The 25,742-nt window shown below is 60.1% G+C and overlaps 2 long non-coding RNA genes across 2 annotated transcripts; both read right to left on the bottom strand.

Moving 5' to 3' along the window:
* Positions 1–4,281: 4,281 nt before the first annotated feature.
* LOC135417528 (uncharacterized) lies at positions 4,282–4,626 on the bottom strand. The gene is made up of 3 exons (XR_010432090.1): positions 4,575–4,626; positions 4,424–4,467; positions 4,282–4,326 (listed from the first exon to the last, which is right to left on the bottom strand). It is a non-coding gene; the product is annotated as an uncharacterized LOC135417528 (long non-coding RNA).
* An 18,172-nt stretch (positions 4,627–22,798) lies between these two features.
* On the bottom strand, positions 22,799–25,535 carry LOC135417527 (uncharacterized). Its single transcript, XR_010432089.1, has 2 exons — positions 25,172–25,535; positions 22,799–23,005 (listed from the first exon to the last, which is right to left on the bottom strand). It is a non-coding gene; the product is annotated as an uncharacterized LOC135417527 (long non-coding RNA).
* Positions 25,536–25,742: the final 207 nt, after the last annotated feature.

Raw genomic sequence — 25,742 nt, 5'->3', positions numbered from 1 at the left:
CTGATTCACAGAGCAGGGCAGAGCACTTCCAGGCTGACCCCAAGTGAGACACCCCACACCTGTGACCACACACACCATGTGACACAAAACACGCACAAGAGAAAGGACGTGACACACACCAGAACTGCTCTGCCCGGAACACGGGAATCCAATGATAAAAAGTAAGCCCTTCCTTTGATGCCTCCAAATAACTGTCACAGGATACCCCCTGCACCGGACTAATTTCAAAAAACCCTCCAGGCGAGGCACAGACTTGCACCCACTCCCAACCCCTCTCTGGGGCTTTGCCCTGCACTTATCTTGCAAAGAGCCGGGGATGCGAAGCCATCTTTGATGCAGAGGCGGGGCACCTGGGCTGCCTCAGGGGTTCCTGCCATCGTCAGACTACTAGGAGCCAACTGCAAGAAAGAAAACCACAAGCAATACGTGAGTTGTGTGGCATGGGGCTCAAACCCCAGTGATCCCACTTACTCACCAGCACCCAGGCCCTGACCAGAGTCGGACACTGTGGATGTCACGTTCGGGGATACCTGAGCGAGAGAGACACAAACTTAGAAGGCACCTCTAAAGCTGCAGTGGATCCCCGCTCCTCCTGCTGCCTCCCCAACTCACCTACAAGGCTCCTCTCTCTTCAGCTGCTCCCAAGACCGCCTCTGCAAATGAAATGGGCAAATGCTCAAACACTCAGCTCTCAAACATTTAGGGATTGCTCACAAGGAAAGCCAAAAACCTCTAAACCCTAGACACTGGTTCCTACTCTACCTAGCCAGGACTCTATACACCCAAGCAGGGCATTGCAAGACCATCCTGCTCACCGACTGGACAGCCATCGGCTCCACTGACTAAGGGAACTGACATGTTGATGTGAGACTCTGAGCAATATTCTATCTACCCACTGATCCACGGAGCAGAGCAGAGCAGGTCCAGGCTGACCCCAAGTGAAACACCCCACACCTGTGACCACACACACCACATGACACAATTAAGAGACGAAGGACACAAAACATGGACGAGACAAAGGACGTGACACAGACCGGAACTGCTCTGCCCGGAACACGGGAATCCAATGATAAAAAGTAAGCCCTGCCTTTGAGGCCTCCAAATAACCTATCACAGGATACCCCTCGCACCGGACTAATTTCAAAAATCCCTCCAGGCGAGGCACACACTTGCACCCACTCCCAACCCCTCTCTGGGGCTTTGCCCTGCACTTATCTTGCAAAGAGCCGGGGATGCGAAGCCATCTTTGATGCAGAGGAGGGGCACCTGGGCTGCCTCAGAGGTTCCTGCCATCGTCAGACCACTCGGAGTCAACTGCGAGAAAGAAAACCAGACACCATATCTGACTAGTGTGACACGTGGCCCCAGCCACCATGATGCCTCTACTCACTGCCACCGAGGCAGGTCCTCAGGTCGCTGGCTCTGACCAGACTTGGACAACGTGCTGTCATCTTCTGGGATACCTGAGTGAGCGAGAGACAAAATTAGAGGGCACCTCTAAAGCTGCAGTGGATCCCCGCTCCTCCTGCTGCCTCCCCAACTCACCTACAAGGCTCCTCTCTCTTCAGGCACTCCCAAGACCGCCTCTGCAAATGAAATGGGCAAATGCTCAAACACTCAGCTCTCAAACATTTAGGGATTGCTCACAAGGAAAGCCAAAAACCTCTAAACCCTAGACACTGGTTCCTACTCTACCCAGTCGGGACCCTATACACCCAAGCAGGGCATTACAAGACCATCCTGCTCACCGACTGGACAGCCATCAGCTCCACTGTCTAAGGGAACTGACATGTTGACATCAGACTCCAAGCCATATTCCATCTACCCACTGATTCACGGAGCAGGGCAGAGCAGTTCCAGGCTGACCCCAAGTGAGACACCCCACACCTGTGACCACACACACCATGTGACACAAAACACGCACAAGAGAAAGGACGTGACACACACCAGAACTGCTCTGCCCGGAACACGGGAATCCAATGATAAAAAGTAAGCCCTTCCTTTGATGCCTCCAAATAACTGTCACAGGATACCCCCGGCACCGGACTAATTTCAAAAATCCCTCCAGGCGAGGCACACACTTGCACCCACTCCCAACCCCTCTCTGGGGCTTTGCCCTGCACTTATCTTTCTGAGAGCAGGGGATGCCAATCAATCTTTGATGCAGAGGAGGGGCACCTGGGCTGCCTCAGAGGTTCCTGCCATCGTCAGACCACTCGGAGTCAACTGCGAGAAAGAAAACCAGACACCATATCTGACTAGTGTGACACGTGGCCCCAGCCACCATGATGCCTCTACTCACTGCCACCGAGGCAGGTCCTCGGGTCGCTGGCTCTGACCAGACTTGGACAACGTGCTGTCATCTTCTGGGATACCTGAGTGAGCGAGAGACAAAATTAGAGGGCACCTCTAAAGCTGCAGTGGATCCCCGCTCCTCCTGCTGCCTCCCCAACTCACCTACAAGGCTCCTCTCTCTTCAGGCGCTCCCAAGACCGCCTCTGCAAATGAAATAGGCAAATGCTCAAACACTCAGCTCTCAAACATTTAGGGATTGCTCACAAGGAAAGCCAAAAACCTCTAAACCCTAGACACTGGTTCCTACTCTACCCAGTCGGGACCCTATACACCCAAGCAGGGCATTGCAAGACCATCCTGCTCACCGACTGGACAGCCATCAGCTCCACTGTCTAAGGGAACTGACATGTTGATGTGAGACTCTGAGCAATATTCTATCTACCCACTGATCCACGGAGCAGAGCAGAGCAGGTCCAGGCTGACCCCAAGTGAGACACCCCACACCTGTGACCACACACACCACATGACACAATTAAGAGACGAAGGACACAAAACATGGACGAGACAAAGGACGTGACACAGACCGGAACTGCTCTGCCCGGAACACGGGAATCCAATGATAAAAAGTAAGCCCTTCCTTTGAGGCCTCCAAATAACCTATCACAGGATACCCCTCGCACCGGACTAATTTCAAAAATCCCTCCAGGCGAGGCACACACTTGCACCCACTCCCAACCCCTCTCTGGGGCTTTGCCCTGCACTTATCTTGCAAAGAGCCGGGGATGCGAAGCCATCTTTGATGCAGAGGCGGGGCACCTAGGCTGCCTCAGAGCTTCCTGCCATCGTCAGACTACTAGGAGCCAACTGCGAGAAAGAAAACCACAAGCAATACGTGAGTTGTGTGGCATGGGGCTCAAACCCCAGTGATCCCCCTACTCACCAGCACCCAGGCCCTGACCAGAGTCGGACACTGTGGATGTCACGTTCGGGGATACCTGAGTGAGAGAGAGACAAACTTAGAAGGCACCTCTAAAGCTGCAGTGGATCCCCGCTCCTCCTGCTGCCTCCCCAACTCACCTACAAGGCTCCTCTCTCTTCAGCTGCTCCCAAGACCGCCTCTGCAAATGAAATGAGCAAACGCTCAAACACTCAGCTCTCAAACATTTAGGGATTGCTCACAAGGAAAGCCAAAAACCTCTAAACCCTAGACACTGATTCCTACTCTACCCAGTCGGGCCCCTATACACCCAAGCAGGGCATTGCAAGACCATCCTGCTCACCGACTGCACAGCCATCGGCTCCACTGTCTAAGGGAACTGACATGTTGATGTGAGACTCTGAGCAATATCCTATCTACCCACTGATCCACGGAGCAGAGCAGAGCAGGTCCAGGCTGACCCCAAGTGAGACACCCCACACCTGTGACCACACACACCATGTGACACAAAACATGCACAAGAGAAAGGACGTGACACACACCAGAACTGCTCTGCCCGGAACACGGGAATCCAATGATAAAAAGTAAGCCCTGCCTTTGAGGCCTCCAAATAACCTATCACAGGATACCCCTCGCACCGGACTAATTTCAAAAATCCCTCCAGGCGAGGCACACACTTGCACCCACTCCCAACCCCTCTCTGGGGCTTTGCCCTGCACTTATCTTGCAAAGAGCCGGGGATGCGAAGCCATCTTTGATGCAGAGGAGGGGCACCTGGGCTGCCTCAGAGGTTCCTGCCATCGTCAGACCACTCGGAGTCAACTGCGAGAAAGAAAACCAGACACCATATCTGACTAGTGTGACACGTGGCCCCAGCCACCATGATGCCTCTACTCACTGTCACCGAGGCAGGTCCTCGTGTCACTGGCTCTGACCAGAATTGGACAATGTGCTGTAATCTCCTAAGATACATGAGCGAGAGAGAGACAAAATTAGAGGGCATCTCTAAAGCTGCAGGGGATTCCTGCTCCTCCTGCTGCCTCCCCGACTCACCTCCAATGCTCATCGGCTCCCAAAGGTTAGCTGGATGGCACCTGTAATCCAAAAAGCTCAGTTCTTCATTGCTGATCTTTTCAATACTCGGAGATTACCTACAAGGACAGCTCCAGAGGACCAAACTGTGTCCGTCACCTCACTGTGAGTTGGCTTCGGCCATCTGAGGCTGCCTACATCTCCTGCAAAAAAACCCAGAGGAGGCAAGTGTGAGTACTTAGATACTGCCCAAGAGTTTGCTGCTCCCATGGCAGCTTCTGTCTGACACCCCTTGACCGTGACCTCTTACAGGCAGGGTCCCTGTCACGTTGGACTGCATGTTAGAAGTCTGTGCACTGCCTGTAAAACAAAAAAACAAGTATGTACAAAGATTCACCACAAGTACACCGCCTGCAAAAGAGCAGCTAGTTTTGTCCTGCAGTCACTGCTCACCTTGCTCACCAGGCTCACCTTCCCTCTGGTGCCTGTCCTCTGCTGGGCTGAGGGCTCTGCATCTTAAAAAAACCCAAAAAACCAAAACTAAACCACCAAACCATCCAAATGATCAAGTAAACCTAGGGCCAAAAGTCATGTCTTGGCTCTGACCTCACATGACAACCCACCTTCTGACTGTGCTACTCCAGCCTCCTCTGTTCATCTGTGCTTTACATCCAGCCTCTCTGATGCTGCAAAGAAATGAGTTAGCAAAGTCAGCCATATAGACAGGGCTACATTAACTGCTGTGCAATTCTAATTTCTCCTTAGACAAGCCCTCTGGGATCCAAAGACAGCCTGCACAAACAAACACTGACCTAACTTTAAGGGCCCTGCCGTACCGCTCCCATTGGCCCCGGACAAGCCCGCTCTCGTGACTGCACACACGCTGCAGGCAGGGGCTGCCTCCAGGAGGACCCGAGAACTGCTGCCCTGAGTGGCTGAGCCTATCACAGGGTAAATGGAAAGTCTCCTTTCTACTCCACCTACCCCCAAGTCTACACTGCAGGGCAGAGCAGTTCCAGGCCCAACACAAACTCCAAGGACACATTTCCAGACAAGTGCTGTGGTGCAACCAGGAGAGAGAACTCTGAGAAAGGAACGACGTCAAAATGGATGTGCTACCGCACGAGAAGATGGAGGATACGGCGAGACTGAACGGAGGAGGCTCTGAGGAGCCTGAAAACACACTCTAACAGAATGGCCTGGGACAAGAACTGCCTACAAAATTGCTAAGATGGATGGGAGACAATGCTATGTTCAGAATCTTCTTAGATTCTCACAAGTCCTAGGTGGGATGACAAGGGATGACTGCACGGCACAGCCACCGATACAACCTGTAAGGAGGCTGTAAAAGACACCTGACCTGACACTTCTCAGATGCGATTCCGATGCACGTCCAAGCTAGTGAGCCAAAGAACGGATGGTATGGGCACTGGGCTGGGCAGTGCAGAGGTTCAAGACTCTAGGAATGATGCTTTGACATCTCAGATAAGACCTTTGAGGGCAGGAAGCAAAGACACAGTGACTGTAAAGTGTAAGACACGAAACACAGACCGGACAAAGGACATGACACAGACCTGAACGGCTCTGCCCTGCACATCCTACTCCATGATGAAAAGTAAACTGCTCCTCCTGTGTGTGCCAAGGGCCTCTTAGGGCAGATCCTTTCCCCTCTGCTCAATTGAAAATCCCTCCCTCCTAACCATAAAACTGGACCCAGCTCTCATCCCCTCTCCAGGTGGGAGTCCTCCACTTATCTTTCCCACAGCTGGGGATGTGAATCCATCTTCGATGTGAAGGAAGGACGCACGGCTGGCTCAGAGGGTCCTGTGATCACTGACTCGGTTGGCTACGAGAAAGAAAACAGAAACTGACACAAGAGTTGGGCAGCACGTGGGAGATAACCCTGCAATTGGCTACTCACCCTCCCCTGAGCTGAGAGGTTCTCGGGCCACTGGCTCCGACCCCAGTTGGAGGCTGCTGCCATCACCGTGTGCCGTACCTGGGGGAGTGAGAAAAAAAGTTATGGGTGTTTCTGAAAGTAAGGGAGACCCCAGCACCTCCTCCCTACCTCCCCAGCTCAACCTCAATGCTCCTCCTTGGCCAAAGGCAGGCTGGATGGCACCTGCAACTGGGAAAGGTCGAGCCTTAATTGATGACCCTCGTAGGACTAGGAGATTACTCACAAGGACAGATGAAGACCATCAAACCTAATTGGCAGGTGGCTCCAGCCCTCTGAGGCTGCACACGTTCTTTGCAAAGTAAAAAAACCAAAGGCAAAGGTACAGACTGAGGTACTGCCTGAAAGGATGGCTTTCCTGTGGGAGCTCCTACCTACCTCTCCTCCACAGTGACCTCTTACCAGCAGGGGCCCTGAAGCACTGGACTGTCAGAAGGTGGCAGAACCCCTGGAAAACACAAGAAACAAAGCATGCACACAGATTCACCACAACACCTGTAAAAGACCATCTAGTTCTGTCCTGGAGTCAATGCTCACCTTGCTCACTGGTACTCACCTGGATCACCTCCCCTCCGGTGCCTAGAGCCTCCTGGGCCCAGGGCTCTGCATCTGAAAACAAAGAAAAAACAAACCCAAACAACAAAATCCTTAACACACAAGTAAACGTGGAGCTAAAAGCCACATCTTTGTGCTGATGTCAGGTGATGACCCACCTTCTTGCTCTGCTCCTCTGGCCTCTGTTCTGTTCAACTCTGCTTTACACCCTGCCCCTCTGACATGGTAAAGAAACTCTAACCAAAGTCACCCAGATAGATGGGGAGAGCTCAAAGAGTCTCCCTTCTCTTTAGGCAAACCACCCAGGGTCACTGCCTGCAGCCAAAGACTGCAGCTGTAATCGCACAGAATATCTGGGTGAATGAGAAGAAAACTTAAGTAGCACATCTGAAAAGTCAGTGGGTGCCTTCACAGGCATTTAGGTGGCTCCTGGACACTGCTTTCCACCCATACTACCTTCAAAAAACCCCTGGCAATTCCTAAGCTGACACCCCAGCCCTCTCTCCATCTGTGGGCTATAACCCCCCACTGACTACTTGCAAACCTAGGTGTCTGTAGCCATCTTCAACACAGAGCAGCTTCACCTGAGGACTGGATAACACTGGTGAAAAAATGCCAAACTGCAGTTGATCAGGAAATCCCAAAATATGCAAGGCTCCTAAGGAAAAGAAAAACAGATAACCAATTATAAAAGCAGCTTACCAACACCAAGTTATTAAATTTAAAAACCCTGCATGTGAGTGTAATCCTCTTCATTGCCATATACAGCTCTGCTTCTTTGGATACCAAAGCTGATGCTTTAATAAAGCAGGAATAGCTTGAGAAGTGCCATTAAATGAAAGAAAGGGAGAGCTCTTATCCCATTGAAGCCTGCCTGCTGAATGACTTCCCTGACCAAAGGCTAGGGTTAATATACCCCTGGCCGTGCCCACCTCCCTTCCCTTGAGGCCCCGGGGGAAAGAGAGCAGCCCAATCCAAGATGGTATAAAGGCTCTGGGAGCAGCAGCACCTGGTTTGCATCTCTGACTTAAAATCAGGTTAGGTAAAAGAGCCTGACAGAGAAAAGGACTCCTAACGTGAGCAGGTATTATAGTTGGTATTGGATTTAGGGTTGGTATTGGATTCGGGCAGGGGCTGGAGCGGAGGGGCTGGAGCGGAATGGCGGGAGCGGGGCGGCGGTGGCTGCGGCGCCGGGAAGGGGAGCGGGGCGGCGGCGGCGGCGGCTGCGGCGCCGGGAAGGGGAGCGGGGCGGCGGCGGCGGCGGCTGCGGCGCCGGGAAGGGGAGCGGGGCGGCGGCGGCGGCGGCGGCTGCGGCGCCGGGAAGGGGAGCGGGGCGGCGGCGGCGGCGGCGGCTGCGGCGCCGGGAAGGGGAGCGGGGCGGCGGCGGCGGCGGCGGCTGCGGCGCCGGGAAGGGGAGCGGGGCGGCGGCGGCGGCGGCGGCTGCGGCGCCGGGAAGGGGAGCGGGGCGGCGGCGGCGGCGGCGGCTGCGGCGCCGGGAAGGGGAGCGGGGCGGCGGCGGCGGCGGCGGCTGCGGCGCCGGGAAGGGGAGCGGGGCGGCGGGGGCTGGGGCAGCGCGGCGTGGCCGCATCCTACCTGCGGGACAAGGGTGAGCCTGGCGGTACCGGAACGAGGCGCGGAGGGGGCCGCAAGGAGCCCCGGGGCTGCCGGGACCCTCCCGCGGTGCTGGGCTGAGCTCCCGGGGTGCTTCGCGATGGGGGATGTGGAGTGAGGTAATAACGAGAATCAGGAAATGCTTCCACGGACCCGCGCCCGGTTCGGTGGCTGTGCCGAGGTTTGAACCGGGAAAGAGCCGCTGTCCTGCGGTGAGGACCGGGGAAAAGGCCTTAAAATGAGAGTGGAGAGCTCTGAACAGAGGAAATAAAACTCACTGGGTTTAGGAGCTAAAATATCAGGGGAAATTACTGTCTGGTTACGGCAGTAAGCTTCCCACAGCAGTTTCAGGTGCCTGCCTTTGGAGACAAGCCCCAAAGCAGAAACTCCTCTCGACTGCTCCTGAGAGAGGCAATTAGAACTTTAGATGCTCAGGAAAGCGATTTCCTCTCCTAAGTCCTGGTTCACCTGCCCGAGCACCTACAGTGTTTATATTCCACCTCACTCTCTGCTTTGCACGTTTGTATCAATAAAAGAAACTTCCAAGGTCTTCCTCCAGTCTGAGCTGCATCTTCTCTGCACCCCCACACTCTCCCACCTGTTCACGTGCGCTGCTCCCCTCTCCTGCGCTGCTTCCTGGAACAGGGCTCATCCCTCGGCACCTTCCTCGAGCGATAATCCGGGTACATCAGGTGCTTCCCCCAGCCCCTGCAAGATACTCTCACCATCACTGCTTAAGAGATTCCCTGAGATCGACTGCTCCCCTGCAGAAGCACCCTATAAAAAGTGCCCCACCGAGCACGGCCCGCCCCTTGTCACCCTCACTGCCCACACCTGGGGCTGTCCCGCCTCTTTGTCAGCCTCACTGCCCACACCTGGGGCTGTCCCGCCTCTTTGTCAGCCTAACTGCTCACACCTGGGGCTGTCCCGCATGGGAGGGGAGAGAAGGACGGGTGGAGCCACAGGCGGGCGCGCGGGGAGAGGAGGCGTGGTGAGCCGGGGGGCGGGGTCGGCGCGAGCAGGAGGGAGGGGCAGGTGCCCGCTCCGCTTCGCTGTGAGCTCTGGGGTTCTTTTGGGCTGGTTTTGGGGGACTGCGCACACCCTCCCCTGGTCACAGCCCCGCCCCAGCTCGCTGCACCCAGCTGCATTCCCCGTACCCCTTGCTCAGCTCCGCGGGGATTTGTGCCTCCTCTGAAGGTGGCAAATGTCTACAAAGCGAGTCGGGAAGCCAGAGAGCTGCAGCCCCCGGGCCCCGCCGTCACCCGGCACGTCCTGCCCCGCAGCACCACTCCCGCTGCCGCCCTCGAACACAAGGAACAAACCCCCGTGCCCCCAGCACAGGCCGGTCCCTCCCCGGCAGCCTCGGCAGCGCCGGGAGCGGCCGCAGCCCCCAACGCCGGGCGGGGCGCGCCGGGAGGGGCCGCGCGGGGCGGGGGCGGGTCCCGCAGCTGCGACCCCGGGGGGATGGGACCCCCGGGCCGGCCCCGTCCGGCACCGCTGTTGGCCCTGCTCGGCCACCGCCCCTCGCCCACAGTTTTAACATTAGAGAGCCAAGTTTAATCCAGAGCCTGCAAACTCCCACGTGCAGGGGATTTCCATAGACTTGTTATTTTTCTCTTTTTAATGACCACGTTGCTAAAGTCAGGGAAATACAATCAACATTCCCTAAACACCATCACTTCTACATCCATTTGTGATCAGGGGCCGAAGGGCAGCAGCCTCCCAGATCCCTCCCGGGGGGTTCCTGGGGTACCTTTCCCGTTGCCAGCGGGGTCCCCCAGGGTGCTGATCATGATCTCGGACGGATCCCCCCCCCCGCGGAGCGGGGACGGAGCGGGAGCGGGTACGGGAGCGGAGCGGAACGGGGCGGGACGGCGGCGCGGCGTGGACGCCTGAGGTCCTCGCGCGCCACGGCCACGAGACGGGGGCTGCCGCCCCGGTGCCTGCCGCCGCCCACGAACCTGCCGCCCGCGCCTGTCCCCACAGCGGGAAGCGGCGCGGCGAGACGGCGCTGCGGGCGCGGGGAGGGGGTCCGGGTGGCGGCGGAGGTCAGGCAAAAGGATAGACGCCTCTCTGAGGCGAGGGGGCCTCTCGCCGCCATCTTTAGTGTGGCCTCGGCTAAGTTCCGGTCCTGGCGGCGCCATCTTGAGTGTGGAATCGGGGCGAACTTCCGAGCCGGGGCCGCCATCTTTAGTGTGGTCGTTCCGGTCCTGGCGGCGCCATCTTTACTGTGGGCTTGGCGGACTTCCGGGACGGGGCCTTGGAGGACTTCCGGTCGCTCGTACTTTCGGTGACCGAGTTTACCCAAATTAGCGTCCCTCCTCCCTAATTTCTGCGCCTTCACCCCAAAAAATCTTCATGTTATTCCCCCCACAAACACCCCGGGAGAGACGGGAGGCCGCGAGTCCCGCCCTGCCGCCGGAACCGGCCCTTAACTCGAGCAGGGAGCGCTGCACCGGCACGAGAGCCACTGGTAGCACTGGTGGTACTGGGCTAGGACTGGGGCAACTGGGGAGGGAGCAGGGAGGGACTGCGAAGTGACTGGGATAGGAATGGGATGCACAGGGAAAAGGAGTACAACGCACTGGGGAGGGACTGGAGGCAGTCGGGAGGGACTGGGATGGGACTGAGGACACTTCAAGGGAGTTGGATGCACTGGGTGCAACTAGGGGCACTGGGTGCGACTATGGGCACTGGAGAGGGATTGGGGGTAGTAGGGAGGGACTGGGATGGGACTGAGGGCACTGGAGATGGACTTGGGAGAACTGGGCTGGCACTGGGGGCACTGGACTGCAACTGGGATTTCTCAGGGGAGAGACTAGGGGAAGTGGGATGGGACAGGGGTCATTGGGGAAGGATTGGGGTCAGTGGGACTACAGGCACTGGGATGGGACTGAGATGCGCTGGGTGGGCACAGGAATGGGACTGAGGTCACTGGGGAGGGAACTGGGATGGGACTGGGAGCACTGGGAAAGGGACTGCAGGGACTGGGATAGGACTGGCAAGGGACTGCAAGGGGACTGTGAGAGGACTGGGGAGGGGACTGGAGAGCGTGCCTGGGATGGGCCTGAGAATCTCTGGGGAGAGACTGGGACCACTGGGATGAGACTGCTGTCACTGGGATGGGATGCAGTTATACTAGGAAGGGACTGGGAATCACTTAGGAGGGACTGGGATGGGACTAGGCAAACTGGGGAAGGACTGGGTTGCGCTGCGAGAGCACACTTGGGAGGGAAAGGAGGTGGTGGGTTGCAGTGGGGGAAGTGGGGAGAGACTGGGATGAGAGTGGGGGCACTGGGGTGGGACTGGGAGGACAGGTGGCTCTGGGCTAGGACTGGGGGAACTGGGGAGGGAGCAGGGAGGGACTGCAAGGGGGCTGGGAAGGGAACTGGGATGGGAATGGGATGCATGGGAGAAAGGAGCGGAATGCACTGGGGAGGGACTGGGAGCAACGGGAAAGCCACTGCGGGAACTGGGATTGGACTGGGGAGGGACTGCAAGAGGACTGTGACAGGACTGGGGAGTGGGCCTGGGATAGGACTGGGATGCACAGGGGGAAAGAACCGGGATGCCCTGGGGAGGGACTGAGGTCACGGGAGGGCTGGGGATGGGTCAGGGGCACTGGGGAGGGACCTGGGATGGGACTTGGATGTTCTAGGGAGGGAGTGGGATGCATCGGGGAAAAGGATTGGCATGCACTGGGAGGGACTGGGGGCAGTGGGGAAGGATGGGGATGGGACAGGGGACACTGGAGAAGGACTGGGGGCACTGGGGGGATTTGGGCTGGGAGTGGGGACCCTGGGGTGGGACTGAGATTTTTGGGGGGCGGGGGGGGACTGGGAGCACTGGGATGGGACTGGGGGTCATTGGGGAGGGACTGGGGACCATGGGACTGGGGGCACTGGGATAGGAGTGAGATGCACTGGGGAGGGACTGGGCCGGGACTGAGGGCACTGGAGAGGCCCTGGGGGCACTTGGGGGAAGTGGGCTGGGACTGGGATTCTCTGGGGAGGGACTGAAGGCACTGGGATAGGACTGAGAGGTACAGGGGAGGCACTAGGATACACTGGGGCACCACTGGGATGGAACTGAGGTCAGTAGGGAAGGACAGGGGTGCACTGTGGAGGGACTGTAATACAGCCGGGAAGCACTGGGATAATACTGGGATCACCGGGGAGGGAATTGGGATGGGACTGGGTGCAGTAGGAAGGGACTGGGATGGGACTGGGCGAACTGGGGAAGGACTGGGTTGCACTGCAGGAAGATACTTGGGAAGGAATGGGTGCACTGGCTTGCACTGAGAGAAGTGGGAAGGGACTGGGATGAGAGTGGGGGCACTGGGGTGGGACTGGGAGCACTGGTGGCACTGGGCTAGGACTGGGGCAACTGGGGAGGGAGCAGGGAGGGACTGCGAAGTGACTGGGATGGGAATGGGATGCACAGGGAAAAGGAGCACAACGCACTGGGGAGGGACTGGGATGGGACTGGGGACACTTCAAGGGAGTTGGATGCACTGGGTGCGACTAGGGGCACTGGGTGCGACTATGGGCACTGGAGAGGGATTGGGGGTAGTAGGGAGGGACTGGGATGGGACTGAGGGCACTGGAGATGGACTGGGGAGAACTGGGCTGGCACTGGGGGCACTGGACTGCAACTGGGATTTCTCAGGGGAGGGACTAGGGAAAGTGGGATGGGACAGGGGTCATTGGGGAAGGATTGGGGTCAGTTGGACTACAGGCACTGGGATGGGACTGAGATGCGCTGGGTGGGCACAGGAATGGGACTGAGGTCACTGGGGAGGGAACTGGGATGGGACTGGGAGCACTGGGAAAGGGACTGCAGGGACTGGGATAGGACTGGGAAGGGACTGCAAGGGGACTGTGAGAGGACTGTGGAGGGGACTGGAGAGCGTGCCTGGGATGGGCCTGAGAATCTCTGGGGAGGGACTGGGACCACTGGGATGGGACTGCTGTCACTGGGATGGGATGCAGTTATACTAGGAAGGGACTGGGAATCACTTAGGAGGGACTGGGATGGGACTAGGCAAACTGGGGAAGGACTGGGTTGCGCTGCGAGAGCACACTTGGGAGGGAAAGGAGGTGGTGGGTTGCAGTGGGGGAAGTGGGGAGAGACTGGGATGAGAGTGGGGGCACTGGGGTGGGACTGGGAGGACAGGTGGCACTGGGCTAGGACTGGGGGAACTGGGGAGGGAGCAGGGAGGGACTGCGAGGGGGCTGGGAAGGGAACTGGGATGGTACTGGGATGGCAATGGGATGCATGGGAGGAAGGAGCGGAATGCACTGGGGAGGGACTGGGAGCAACGGGAAAGCCACTGCAGGGACTGGGATTGGACTGGGGAGGGACTGCAAGAGGACTGTGACAGGACTGGGGAGTGGGCCTGAGATGGGACTGGGATGCACAGGGGGAAAGAACCGGGATGCCCTGGGGAGGGACTGAGGTCACGGGAGGGCTGGGGATGGGTCAGGGGCACTGGGGAGGGACCTGGGATGGGACTTGGATGTTCTAGGGAGGGAGTGGGATGCATCGGGGAAAAGGAGTGGCATGCACTGGGAGGGACTGGGGGCAGTGGGGAGGGATGGGGATGGGACTGGGGACACTGGAGAGGGACTGGGGGCACTGGGGGGATTTGGGCTGGGAGTGGGGACCCTGGGGTGGGACTGAGATTTTTGGGGGGCGGGGGGGGACTGGGAGCACTGGGATGGGACTGGGGGTCATTGGGGAGGGACTGGGGACCATGGGACTGGGGGCACTGGGATAGGAGTGAGATGCACTGGGGAGGGACTGGGCCGGGACTGAGGGCACTGGAGAGGCCCTGGGGGCACTTGGGGGAAGTGGGCTGGGACTGGGATTCTCTGGGGAGGGAATTGGAACGGGACTGGGGGCAGTGGGAAAGGACTGGGATGGGACTGGGCAAACTGGGGAAGGACTGGGTTGCACTGCAGGAGGACACTTGGGAAGGAATGGGTGCGCTGGCTTGCACTGAGAGAAGTGGGAAGGGACTGGGATGAGAGTGGGGGTACTGCAGTGGGACTGGGAGCACTGGTGGCACTGGGCTAGGACTGGGGGAACTGGGGAGGGAGCAGGGAGGGACTGCGAAGTGACTGGGATGGGAATGGGATGCACAGGGAAAAGGAGCACAACGCACTGGGGAGGGACTGGGATGGGACTGGGGACACTTCAAGGGAGTTGGATTCACTGGGTGCGATTAGGGGCACTGGGTGCGACTATGGGCACTGGAGAGGGATTGGGGGTAGTAGGGAGGGACTGGGATGGGACTGAGGGCACTGGAGATGGACTAGGGAGAACTGGGCTGGCACTGGGGGCACTGGACTGCAACTGGGATTTCTCAGGGGAGGGACTAGGGAAAGTGGGATGGGACAGGGGTCATTGGGGAAGGATTGGGGTCAGTGGGACTACAGGCACTGAGATGGGACTGAGATGCGCTGGGTGGGCACAGGGATGGGACTGAGGTCACTGGGGAGGGAACTGGGATGGGACTGGGATGGGAATGGGATGCATGGGAGGAAGGAGCGGAATGCACTGGGGAGGGACTGGGAGCATCGGGAAAGCCACTGCAGGGACTGGGATTGGACTGGGGAGGGACTGCAAGAGGACTGTGACAGGACTGGGGAGTGGGCCTGAGATGGGACTGGGATGCACAGGGGGAAAGAACCGGGATGCCCTGGGGAGGGACTGAGGTCACGGGAGGGCTGGGGATGGGTCAGGGGCACTGGGGAGGGACCTGGGATGGGACTTGGATGTTCTAGGGAGGGACTGGCATGCACTGGGAGGGACTGGGGGCAGTGGGGAGGGATGGGGATGGGACTGGGGACACTGGAGAGGGACTGGGGGCACTGGGGGGATTTGGGCTGGGAGTGGGGACCCTGGGGTGGGACTGAGATTTTCGGGGGGCGGAGGGGGACTGGGAGCACTGGGATGGGACTGGGGGTCATTGGGGAGGGACTGGGGACCATGGGACTGGGGGCACTGGGATAGGAGTGAGATGCACTGGGGAGGGACTGGGCCGGGACTGAGGGCACTGGAGAGGCCCTGGGGGCACTTGGGGGAAGTGGGCTGGGACTGGGATTCTCTGGGGAGGGACTGGAGGCACTGGGATAGGACTGAGAGGCACTGGGGAGGCACTAGGACACACTGGGGCACCACTGGGATGGGACTGGGATCACTGGGGAGGGAATTGGAACGGGACTGGGGGCAGTGGGAAAGGACTGGGATGGGACTGGGCAAACTGGGGAAGGACTGAGTTGCACTGCAGGAGGACACTTGGGAAGGAATGGGTGCGCTGGCTTGCACTGAGAGAAGTGGGAAGGGACTGGGATGAGAGTGGGGGTACTGCGGTGGGACTGGGAGCACTGGTGGCACTGGGCTAGGACTGGGGCAACTGGGGAGGGAGCAGGGAGGGACTGCGAAGTGACTGGGATGGGAATGGGATGCACAGGGAAAAGGAGCACAACGCACTGGGGAGGGACTGGGGGCAGTGGGGAGGAACTGGGATGGGACTGGGGACACTTCAAGGGAGTTGGATGCCCTGGGTGCGACTAGGGGCACTGGGCTGAGACTAGGGGCACTGGAGAGGGACTAGGGGTAGTAGGGAGGGACTGGGATGGGACTGAGGGCACTGGAGATGCTCCCTGTCCCACCCCAGTGCCCGCATTCTCGTCCCAGTCCCTTCCCACTTCTCTCAGTGCAAGCCAGTGCACCCATTCCTTCCCAAGTGTCCTCCTGCAGTGCAACCCAGTCCTTCCCCAGTTTGCCCAGTCCCATCCCAGTCCCTTCCCACTGCCCCCAGTCCCATCCCAATTCCCTCCCCGGTGATTCCAGTCCTATCCCAGTGGTGGCCCAGTGTGTCCTAGTGCCTCCCCAGTGCCTCTCAGTCGTATCCCAGTGCCTCCAGTCCCTCCCCAGGGAATCCCAGTCCCAGCCCAGTTCCCCCAAGTGCCCCCAGGGCCTCTTCAGTGCCCTCAGTTGTACTGGGAAGGGACTGGGAATCACTTAGGAGGGACTGGGATGGGACTAGGCAAACTGGGGAAGGACTGGGTTGCACTGCAGGAGGACACTTGGGAGGGAAAGGAGGTGGTGGGTTGCAGTGGGGGAAGTGGGGAGAGACTGGGATGGGAGTGGGGACACTGGGGTGGGACTGGGAGGACAGGTGGCACTGGGCCAGGACTGGGGGAACTGGGGAGGGAGCAGGGAGGGACTGCGAAGTGACTGGGATGGGAATGGGATGCACAGGGAAAAGGAGTACAACGCACTGGGGAGGGACTGGAGGCAGTCGGGAGGGACTGGGATGGGACTGAGGACACTTCAAGGGAGTTGGATTCACTGGGTGCGATTAGGGGCACTGGGTGCGACTATGGGCACTGGAGAGGGATTGGGGGTAGTAGGGAGGGACTGGGATGGGACTGAGGGCACTGGAGATGGACTGGGGAGAACTGGGCTGGCACTGGGGGCACTGGACTGCAACTGGGATTTCTCAGGGGAGGGACTAGGGAAAGTGGGATGGGACAGGGGTCATTGGGGAAGGATTGGGGTCAGTGGGACTACAGGCACTGGGATGGGACTGAGATGCGCTGGGTGGGCACAGGAATGGGACTGAGGTCACTGGGGAGGGAACTGGGATGGGACTGGGAGCACTGGGAAAGGGACTGCAGGGACTGGGATAGGACTGGGAAGGGACTGCAAGGGGACTGTGAGAGGACTGTGGAGGGGACTGGAGAGCGTGCCTGGGATGGGCCTGAGAATCTCTGGGGAGGGACTGGGACCACTGGGATGGGACTGCTGTCACTGGGATGGGATGCAGTTATACTAGGAAGGGACTGGGAATCACTTAGGAGGGACTGGGATGGGACTAGGCAAACTGGGGAAGGACTGGGTTGCGCTGCGAGAGCACACTTGGGAGGGAAAGGAGGTGGTGGGTTGCAGTGGGGGAAGTGGGGAGAGACTGGGATGAGAGTGGGGGCACTGGGGTGGGACTGGGAGGACAGGTGGCACTGGGCTAGGACTGGGGGAACTGGGGAGGGAGCAGGGAGGGACTGCGAGGGGGCTGGGAAGGGAACTGGGATGGTACTGGGATGGCAATGGGATGCATGGGAGGAAGGAGCGGAATGCACTGGGGAGGGACTGGGAGCAACGGGAAAGCCACTGCAGGGACTGGGATTGGACTGGGGAGGGACTGCAAGAGGACTGTGACAGGACTGGGGAGTGGGCCTGAGATGGGACTGGGATGCACAGGGGGAAAGAACCGGGATGCCCTGGGGAGGGACTGAGGTCACGGGAGGGCTGGGGATGGGTCAGGGGCACTGGGGAGGGACCTGGGATGGGACTTGGATGTTCTAGGGAGGGAGTGGGATGCATCGGGGAAAAGGAGTGGCATGCACTGGGAGGGACTGGGGGCAGTGGGGAGGGATGGGGATGGGACTGGGGACACTGGAGAGGGACTGGGGGCACTGGGGGGATTTGGGCTGGGAGTGGGGACCCTGGGGTGGGACTGAGATTTTTGGGGGGCGGGGGGGGGACTGGGAGCACTGGGATGGGACTGGGGGTCATTGGGGAGGGACTGGGGACCATGGGACTGGGGGCACTGGGATAGGAGTGAGAAGCACTGGGGAGGGACTGGGCCGGGACTGAGGGCACTGGAGAGGCCCTGGGGGCACTTGGGGGAAGTGGGCTGGGACTGGGATTCTCTGGGGAGGGACTGGAGGCACTGGGATAGGACTGAGAGGCACTGGGGAGGCACTAGGACACACTGGGGCACCACTGGAATGGGACTGGGATCACCGGGGAGGGAATTGGGATGGGACTGGGGGCAGTGGGAAAGGACTGGGATGGGACTGGGCAAACTGGGGAAGGACTGAGTTGCACTGCAGGAGGACACTTGGGAAGGAATGGGTGCGCTGGCTTGCACTGAGAGAAGTGGGAAGGGACTGGGATGAGAGTGGGGGTACTGCGGTGGGACTGGGAGCACTGGTGGCACTGGGCTAGGACTGGGGCAACTGGGGAGGGAGCAGGGAGGGACTGCGAAGTGACTGGGATGGGAATGGGATGCACAGGGAAAAGGAGCACAACGCACTGGGGAGGGACTGGGGGCAGTGGGGAGGAACTGGGATGGGACTGGGGACACTTCAAGGGGGTTGGATGCCCTGGGTGCGACTAGGGGCACTGGGCTGAGACTAGGGGCACTGGAGAGGGACTAGGGGTAGTAGGGAGGGACTGGGATGGGACTGAGGGCACTGGAGATGCTCCCTGTCCCACCCCAGTGCCCCCATTCTCGTCCCAGTCCCTTCCCACTTCTCTCAGTGCAAGCCAGTGCACCCATTCCTTCCCAAGTGTCCTCCTGCAGTGCAACCCAGTCCTTCCCCAGTTTGCCCAGTCCCATCCCAGTCCCTTCCCACTGCCCCCAGTCCCATCCCAGTTCCCTCCCCGGTGATTCCAGTCCTATCCCAGTGGTGGCCCAGTGTGTCCTAGTGCCTCCCCAGTGCCTCTCAGTCGTATCCCAGTGCCTCCAGTCCCTCCCCAGGGAATCCCAGTCCCAGCCCAGTTCCCCCAAGTGCCCCCAGGGCCTCTTCAGTGCCCTCAGTTGTACTGGGAAGGGACTGGGAATCACTTAGGAGGGACTGGGATGGGACTAGGCAAACTGGGGAAGGACTGGGTTGCACTGCAGGAGGACACTTGGGAGGGAAAGGAGGTGGTGGGTTGCAGTGGGGGAAGTGGGGAGAGACTGGGATGGGAGTGGGGACACTGGGGTGGGACTGGGAGGACAGGTGGCACTGGGCCAGGACTGGGGGAACTGGGGAGGGAGCAGGGAGGGACTGCGAAGTGACTGGGATGGGAATGGGATGCACAGGGAAAAGGAGTACAACGCACTGGGGAGGGACTGGAGGCAGTCGGGAGGGACTGGGATGGGACTGAGGACACTTCAAGGGAGTTGGATTCACTGGGTGCGATTAGGGGCACTGGGTGCGACTATGGGCACTGGAGAGGGATTGGGGGTAGTAGGGAGGGACTGGGATGGGACTGAGGGCACTGGAGATGGACTGGGGAGAACTGGGCTGGCACTGGGGGCACTGGACTGCAACTGGGATTTCTCAGGGGAGGGATTAGGGAAAGTGGGATGGGACAGGGGTCATTGGGGAAGGATTGGGGTCAGTGGGACTACAGGCACTGGGATGGGACTGAGATGCGCTGGGTGGGCACAGGAATGGGACTGAGGTCACTGGGGAGGGAACTGGGATGGGACTGGGAGCACTGGGAAAGGGACTGCAGGGACTGGGATAGGACTGGGAAGGGACTGCAAGGGGACTGTGAGAGGACTGTGGAGGGGACTGGAGAGCATGCCTGGGATGGGCCTGAGAATCTCTGGGGAGGGACTGGGACCACTGGGATGGGGCGCAGATGTACTGGGAAGGGACTGGGGTGAGACTGGGATTTGATTGTAAGCACTGGGGAGGGACTAGGAATCATTTAGGAGGGACTTGGATGGGACTGGGGAGGGACTGGGGCCACTGATGATGGCTCTTTAATGCACTTGGGAGGGACTGGGAGCACTGGGTTGCAGTGGGGAAGGACTGGAGGTACTTGGATGGGACTGAGAGAACTAGGATTGCACTGTGGGCACTGGGGAGGTACCAGGGGCACTGGGTTGGGACTGGGCTGCACTGGGGGCACTTGGGAGCAAGTGGGATCACTGGAGAGGGAACTAGGATGGGACTGAAGGCACTGGGGAGGGACTGCAATGGGTTTGAAACAACTTGGGAAGGACTTGGAGCACTGGGGAGGTTCTGGAGGGAACTGCACAGGGAGCTTGGTTGGACTGAGGGTACTAGGGATGGACTGGGATGGGACTGGGGTGTAGTGGGAGCAATTGGGAAGAAGTGGAGGCACTGGGGAAGGAACAGGGAGGGGACTGACTGCACTGGGATGGGGTTTGGGGTACTTGGGAGAAACTGGGAAGGACTCAGGAGGGACTGGGGACAGTGGGGAGGGACTGGGGACAGTGGGAAGGGACTGAAAAGGTGAAATTGAAACAGACTCACCTGAGTCATGTTCTAAGAAGTTCTGCTACAGCTCCTGACTCCGAACAATAGCCAAGGGGCCTCAGCCCAAGCCCTGGCCCCTCCTCCCCCTCATTGTTAACACCTGGGCCTTCCCCATAGAACATCTGACTCTACCCAGTACTCCCAGTTCCCTCCAATGGCTTGCAATAAAATTACTAGACTCCCCAGTGCGCACAAAAATACAATCCCAATCCCACAGTAATTTCTACTCAAAACCAACAGTCACTGACCAAAACATCCAGTCCATATTCTAGCCCCCAGCTCTATCCCAGCCCCTCAGTGATTTTAGCTTGAGACCCACAAGCTTTATTGCACTGCCAGCTCTGCTCTCTCAGCAGCAGCTCCAAATCTTGCAGGATCTTCATCTTGGCTCCATCTCTGTGACTTTCCAGCTCCACCCTCACACTCCCATTCCCAGTCCCCCAATTACTCCTCCAGCCCCACAAACCCTAGCCCAATTCAAAACTCACAAACCCAGCACTAGACTAATTTAACCTCTCCTCGCCCAGTCCATGTTCCTGCCCATCAATCAATAGTCCACAGTCGCATAGGTTTTTAAGTAACGGTGCCACTCCCTATCCGAGCTCCAGACACTCTCCCAGCTCCAGAGATGCAATCCTAAAACTATACTGACTTCAGGCCCAGCCTCCCAGTCCGCATTCCCAATTTACAATCCCAATTCCAACCACATAGGGATTTTAGCGACGGTGCCACAGGCCCTATCTCACAGTGATTGCTTTGATTACTGCCCAAGTGTTACTGTCCCCAGCCCAGAGCCCATCCCTACCCTAGCCCCTCAGTGATTTCAGCTCGAGACCCACAAGCTTTATTGCACTGCCAGCTCTGCTCTCTCAGCAGTAGCTCTGCATCTTGCCAGCGCCGCCACAGGAAGCTGCTCCAGGTTCTCACTGCAGGATCTTCAGCTTGGCTCCAGCTCTGCCACTTTCCAGCTCCACCCTCCCAATCCCAGTCCTCCAGGTGCTCCTCCAGCCCCAAAATTCCTATCCCAATACCAAAGACACAAGCCCAGCACTAGACTGATTTCAGCTCTCCCGCCCAGTCCACATTCCCAATTTACAATCCCATTTCCAGCTGCATAGAGATTTCAGCGACGGTGCCACAGGCCCTATCTGAGCTCCAGACACTCTCCCAGCTCCACAGATGCAATCCTAGCATTATGCTGATTTCACCCCCAGCCTCTCAGTCCACATTCCCAATTATAATCCCAATTCCACAGCCACACAGAGATTTCAGCGACGGTGCCACAGGCCCTATCTCCTCCTCACACGGATTCCTGCCCAAGTGTTACAGTCCCAAGCCCAAACCCTGTCCCTACCCCAGCCCCTCAGTGATTTCAGCTCGAGACCCACAAGCTTTATTGCACTGCCAGCTCTGCTCTCTCAGCAGTAGCTCTGCATCTTGCCAGCGCCGCCTCGGGAAGCTGCTCCAGGTTCTCACTGCAGGATGTTCAGCTTGGCTCCAGCTCTGCCACTTTCCAGCTCCACCCTCACACTCCCAGTCCCAGTCCCCCAGGTGCTCCTCCAGCCCCAGAATTCCTATCCCAATTCCAAAGACACAAGCCCAGCCCTAGACTGATTTCAGCTCTCCCACCCAATCCACATTCCCACCCATCAATCCCTATATCAGACACACAGCCATTGCAGCGACGGTGCCACAGGCCCTATCTCACAGTGATTGCTCTGATTACTGCCCCAAGTATTACAGTCCCAAGCCCAAACCCTGTCCCTACTCCAGCCCCTCAGTGATTTCAGCTTGAGACCCACAAGCTTTATTGCACTGCCAGCTCTGCTCTCTCAGCAGTAGCTCTGTATCTTGCCAGCACCACCATGGGAAGCTGCTCCAGGTTCTCACTGCAGGATGTTCAGCTTGGCTCCAGCTCTGCCACTTTCCAGCTCCCACCTCACACTCCCAGTCCCAGTCCCCCAGGTACTCCTCTAGCCCCACAAACCTGATCCCAACTCCAAAGTCCAGATCCCTGCCCTAGACTGATTTCAGCTCTTCCCCTCCAGTCCATGTTCCCGCCCATCAATCCCTATTCCACAGACACACAGATGTTTCAGCGACGGTGCCAGTCCCTGTCTCAATCCTACTGTGATTTCTGCTGCAGTGCCACAGTCCCTATCCCTGCTCCACAGTCCCTTTCCGAGCACCAATCTCCCTATCCCATACCCAGACCCACAACCTTTATTTCTCTGCCAGCTCTGCTGTCAGCTCCCGGTAAAGCTGCTGCACGTTCCAATCCTAGCATCTTTCTTTTGTTTAAGGTCTGAGTTTTCCACCCCAGTTCTCAAGCCCACATTCCAGGCCAGGCCTGACTATTTTTATCCCAGCTCCATCCCTGCAGTACTTATGCCAGGTCCATGCTCCCTAATCCAGCCCCACTCTTGTTCTGCCCACAGTCCTACCGTCTTTATGTCTCCACCAGCTCTGCTGCCTGAGCTCCAGGTTCTCAGCTTTCTGCTGCCTCTGCCTAAATCCGCTCCTGGGTATCTCTGCAGCCCCGGGCTGTTGACAAGGTCACAAATCAGTCTTTGTCGTTCACTTAAATATCTCTAGGAGCTGTCCCACCCATCCCAACGGGAACAGCAACAAAACAATAGAATAAACAATCAAGTAGTCAAAGATGAAAATAAAAGTAAAATAAAATTATAATAGAATGAAACATCTTTTATTACTTTTCTTTGTAACAATACTTTCAGTACCAGCCCCACTGAGAGGCTGCATCCTAGTCCTTCTGGTTCGGGGGAGCACCCCTGAGCATGGGCTGCTCCCCCACTGAGCACTGACCAAAGCTGGCCGGCACAGCTGCCCGGGACACCGCCTGCCCACCGCCCTGCCTCGGCAGCTGTGGGGGACCGACCCCGGCTCCCCCTGGATCGGCAGCCGAGGGGGTGCTTCCCCATGACTCCCCACCGCTCCCTGGAGCGGCAGCCGCGAGGGTCCCACCCTGGCTCACCGCCGCTCCTCGGCCCGGCGGCCGCGCCAATCCCGGGCCGGCTCCCGCCGCTCCAGCGCCGCCCCCAGCCCCGCCGCCGAACTGCCCCCAGCGCCCCCCGCCCACGCCGTTTATAGCCCGCGGCCCGCACAGCCCCGCCCCCCTCGTGCCAGCCCAGCCAATCCCAGCGTCCGGCAGCGTCCGCCAATCCCCGCCTGCCCGTCCCCAAGAACCCCGCTGTCCCCTCAGGCCCCGCTCCCAGGGGCTGCTCCGCTTCCGCCCGCTCCCCGCCTCCCTCCCCTTCTCCCGGGAGAACTCCGGGACGGGACGGGACCGCGGACCTCCCACCCGCCCTCCCAACAGCGCCTGCGGGCACCGCGGCAGCGCAGGCGCGGCTCCGCCGGATCCCGAAGCAAAGGCGCCGAGACCGGCGCCTGAGGGGAACGCGGGGGACGAGGTGGAGAGGGGGGCGGCTCCGCGCCGCGGCTGAGCGGGCAGAGCTTGCTCGACCGCGGCCCCGTTGAAAGGGCCGCCGCCGCTCCCGCCCCCTCCCCGCCTCTCGGAAGAACTCCCAGACGGGACGTGAGCGCGGAGCTGTGCCACCCGCCCTCCCTGGTCCCAACAGGGCCTGTCGGGGGCTGCGGCAGCGCAGGTGCGACTCCGGAAGCAAAGGCGCCGGCACCTACAGCGCCTGAGGGGAACGTGGGGAAGGGGGGCGGCGCCGCGCCGCGGCTGAGCGGGCAGAGCTTACGGGACCGCGGCCCCATTGAAAGGGCGGGCTACGATTGGACGGAGCGGAGAAAAGCGGGCTGGGAGTGGCGGGCCGGGATCGGACCTGCACGTCGGGACCGGCAGCCGCAGGAGTCCCGCCCCAGCTCACCGCCGATCTCGCCCCGGCTCCCGCCGCTCCAGCACCGCTTCCACCTCCGCCGCCGAACTGCCCCCAGCGCCCCCCGCCCACGCCGTTTATAGCCCGCGGCCCGCACAGCCCCGCCCCCCTCGTGCCAGCCCAGCCAATCCCAGCGTCCGGCAGCGTCCGGCCCCGCCAATCCCCGCCTGCCCGTTCTCGCCCTGCCCGTCCCCAAGAACCCCGCTGTCCCCTCAGGACCCGCTCCCAGGGGCTGCTCCGCTTCCGCCCGCTCCCCGCCTCCCTCCCCTTCTCCCAGGAGAACTCCGGGACGGGACGGGACCGCGGACCTCCCACCCGCCCTCCCAACAGCGCCTGCGGGCACCGCGGCAGCGCAGGCGCGGCTCCGCCGGATCCCGAAGCAAAGGCGCCGAGACCGGCGCCTGAGGGGAACGCGGGGGACGAGGTGGAGAGGGGGGCGGCTCCGCGCCGCGGCTGAGCGGGCAGAGCTTGCTCGACCGCGGCCCCGTTGAAAGGGCCGCCGCCGCTCCCGCCCCCTCCCCGCCTCCCGGAAGAACTCCCAGACGGGACGTGAGCGCGGAGCTGTGCCACCCGCCCTCCCTGGTCCCAACAGGGCCTGTCGGGGGCTGCGGCAGCGCAGGTGCGGCTCCGGAAGCAAAGGCGCCGGCACCTACAGCGCCTGAGGGGAACGTGGGGAAGGGGGGCGGCGCCGCTCCGCGGCTGAGCGGGCAGAGCTTACGGGACCGCGGCCCCATTGAAAGGGCGGGCTACGATTGGACGGAGCGGAGGAAAGCGGGCTGGGAGTGGCGGGCCGGGATCGGACCTGCACGTCGGGACCGGCAGCCGCAGGAGTCCCGCCCCAGCTCACCGCCGATCTCGCCCCGGCTCCCGCCGCTCCAGCGCCGCTTCCACCTCCGCCGCCGAACTGCCCCCCCCGCCCCCCCTCCCCCGCTATTTATAGCCCGCGGCCCGCACGGCCCCGCCCCCCCGTGCCAGCCCAGCCAATCCCCGCCCGCCCGTTCCCGAGAACCCCGCTGGTCCCGCAGGCCCCGCTCCCGGAGCCCCTCCCGCCCGCTCCCCGCCTCCCTCTCCTTCTCCTGGGAGAGCTCCCGGAGGGGACGTGACCGCGGAGCTCCCACCGCCCTTCCGTGGTCCCAGCAGCGCCTGAGGGGAACGGGGGGACGGTGCCGCGCGGAGGGGCCGCGCCGCGTCTGAGCTTGCGAGACCGCTGCCGGATTGAAAAGGCGGGCTGTGATTGGACGGTGCCGAGAAAGGCGGCCCGGGATTGGCGGGCCAGACGCTGCCTCGGGCCCGGATTGGCGGGGCTTGGAGCCTGCGGGGTGGCGGGAGGTGCTCGGGTGGTCAGGAGGAGGGACTAGGGCCGTGTCGGAGGGGCCCTTCCCGCGGGTCCGTGGCCGTCCTGGGTCCCGCTCCCGGGA

Source organism: Pseudopipra pipra, chromosome 7, assembly GCF_036250125.1.
Source record: "Pseudopipra pipra isolate bDixPip1 chromosome 7, bDixPip1.hap1, whole genome shotgun sequence".
Taxonomy (NCBI): domain Eukaryota; kingdom Metazoa; phylum Chordata; class Aves; order Passeriformes; family Pipridae; genus Pseudopipra; species Pseudopipra pipra.
This window is presented reverse-complemented; position numbering and strand designations above follow the sequence as displayed.